Here is a 3,392-nt window from a genome sequence, read left to right as displayed (position 1 = left end):
ATATATCGATCTTTACGTCTCGGCCATTTCGAGACTCCTCGTCATGTCCCCGATCTCATCCGGGACTCCGAACTCCTTCGGTACATCAAAACTCAATAAAACTGTCATCGTGACGTTAAGCGTGCGGACCCTTCGGGTTCGAGAACTATGTAGACATGACCGAGACACGTCTCCGGTCAATAACCAATAGCGGGACCTGGATGCCCATATTGGCTCCCACATATTCTACGAAGATCTTTATCGGTCAGACCGCATAACAACATACGTTGTTCCCTTTGTCATCGGTATGTTCCTTGCCCGAGATTCGATCATCGGTATCTCTATACCTAGTTCAATCTCGTTACTGGCAAGTCTCTTTACTCGTTCCGTAATACATCATCCCGCAACTAACTCAATAGTCACAATGCTTGCAAGGCTTATAGTGATGTGCATTACCGAGTGGGCCCAGAGATACCTCTCCGACAATCGGAGTGACAAATCCTAATCTCGAAATACGCCAACCCAACAAGTACCTTTGGAGACACCTGTAGAGCACCTTTATAATCACCCATTTACGTTGTGACGTTTGGTAGCACACAAAGTGTTCCTCCGGTAAACGGGAGTTGCATAATCTCATAGTCAGAGGAACATGTATAAGTCATGAAGAAAGCAATAGCAACATACTAAACGATCGGGTGCTAAGCTAACGGAATGGGTCAAGTCAATCACGTCATTCTCCTAATGAGGTGATCTCGTTAATCAAATGACAACTCATGTCTATGGCTAGGAAACATAACCATCTTTGATTAACGAGCTAGTCAAGTAGAGTCATACTAGTGACACTCTGTTTGTCTATGTATTCACACATGTATTATGTTTCCGGTTAATGCAATTCTAGCATGAATAATAAACTTTTATCATGATATAAGGAAATATATAATACTTTATTATTGCCTCTAGGGCATATTTCCTTCAGTCTCCCACTTGCACTAGAGTCAATAATCTAGTTCACATCGCCATGTGATTTAACATCAATAATTCACATGACCATGTGATTAACACCCATAGTTCACATCTCTATGTGACCAACACTCAAAGGGTTTACTAGAGTCAATAATCTAGTTCACATCGCTATGTGATTAACACCCAAAGAGTACTAAGGTGTGATCATGTTTTGATTGTGAGATAATTTTAGTCAACAGGTCTATCACATTCAGATCCATAAGGATTTTTGCAAATTTCTATGTCTACAATGCTCTGCACGGAGCTACTCTAGCTAATTGCTCCCACTTTCAATATGTATCTAGACCGAGACTTAGAGTCATCTAGATTTAGTGTCAAAACTTGCATTGACGTAACCCTTTACGACGAACCTTTTGTCACTTCCATAATCGAGAAACATTTCCTTATTCCACTAAGGATAATTTTGACCGCTGTCCAGTGATCTACTCCTAGATCACTATTGTACTCCCTTGCCAAAATCAGTGTAGGGTATACAATAGATCTGGTACACAGCATGGCATACTTTATAGAACCTATGGCCAAGGCATAGGGAATGACTTTCATTCTCTTTCTATCTTCTGCCGTGGTCGGCCTTTGAGTCTTTACTCAATTTCACACCTTGTAACATAGGCAAGAACTCTTTCTTTGACTGTTCTATTTTGAAATACTTCAAAATCTTGTTAAGGTATGTACTCATTGAAAAACTTATCAAGCGTCTTCATCTATCTCTATAGATCTTGATGCTCAATATGTAAGCAGCTTCACCGAGGTCTATCTTTGAAAAAACTCCTTCCAAACACTCCTTTATGCTTTGCAGAATAATTCTACATTATTTCTGATTAACAATATGTCATTCACATATACTTATCAGAAATGTTGTAGTGCTCCCACTCACTTTCTTGTAAATACAGGCTTCACCGCAAGTCTGTATACAACTATATCCTTTGATCAACTTATCAAAGCGTATATTCCAACTCCGAGATGCTTGCACCAGTCCATAGATGGATCGCTGGAGCTTGCATATTTTGTTAGCACTTTTAGGATTGACAAAACCTCCTGGTTGCATCATATACAACTCTTCTTTAATAAATCCATTAAGGAATGCAGTTTTGTTTATCCCTTTGCCAGATTTCATAAAATGCGGCAATTGCTAACATGATTCGGACAGACTTAAGCATAGATACGAGTGAGAAACTCTCATCGTAGTCAACATCTTGAACTTGTCGAAAACCTTTTTGCGACAATTCTAGCTTTGTAGATAGTAACACTACTATCAGCGTCCGTCTTCCTCTTGAAGATCCATTTTAATCTCAATGGCTCGCCAATCATTGGGCAAGTCAATCAAAGTCCATACTTTGTTCTCATACATGGATCTCATCTCAGATTTCATGGCCTCAAGCCATTTTGCGGAATCTGGGCTCATCATCGCTTCCTCATAGTTCGTAGGTTCGTCATGGTCCAGTAACATAACCTCCAGAACAGGATTACCGTACCACTCTGGTGCGGATCTTAATCTGGTTGACCTACGAGGTTCAGTAATAACTTGATCTGAAGTTTCATGATCATTATCATTAACTTCCTCACTAATTGGTGTAAGCATCACTGGAACTGATTTCAGTGATGAACTACTTTCCAATTTGGGAGTAGGTACAGTTACCTCATCAAGTTCTACTTTCCTCCCACTCACTTCTTTCGAGAGAAACTCCTTCTCTAGAAAGGATCCATTCTTAGCAACGAATGTCTTGCCTTCGGATCTGTGATAGAAGGTGTACCCAACTGTCTCCTTTGGGTATCCTATGAAGACACATTTCTCCGATTTGGGTTTGAGCTTATCAGGATGAAACCTTTTCACATAAGCATCGCAACCCCAAACTTTAAGAAACGACAACTTTGGTTTCTTGCCAAACCACAGTTCATAAGATGTCGTCTCAACGGATTTAGATGGTACCCTATTTAACGTGAATGCAGCTGTCTCTAATGCATAACCCCAAAACGATAGCGGTAAATCAGTAAGAGACATCATAGATCGCACCATATCTAATAAAGTACGGTTACGATGTTCGGACACATCATTACACCGTGGTGTTCCAGGTGGCGTGAGTAGTGAAACTATTTCACATTGTTTTAACTGAAGGCCAAACTCGTAACTCAAATACTCTTCTCTACGATCAGATCATAAAAACTTTATTTTCTTGTCACGATGATTTTCCACTTCACTATGAAATTCTTTGAACTTTTCAAATGTTTCAGACTTATGTTTCATCAAGTAGATATACCCATATCTGCTCAAATCATCTGTGAAGGTCAGAAAATAATGATACCTGCTACGAGCCTCAATATTCATCGGGCCACATACATCTGTATGTATGATTTCCAACAAATCTGTTGCTCTCTCCATAGTTCCGGAGAAC

The sequence above is a fragment of the Triticum aestivum genome, unplaced genomic scaffold, assembly GCF_018294505.1.
Source record: "Triticum aestivum cultivar Chinese Spring unplaced genomic scaffold, IWGSC CS RefSeq v2.1 scaffold27977, whole genome shotgun sequence".
Lineage (NCBI taxonomy): Eukaryota > Viridiplantae > Streptophyta > Magnoliopsida > Poales > Poaceae > Triticum > Triticum aestivum.
This window is presented reverse-complemented; position numbering follows the sequence as displayed.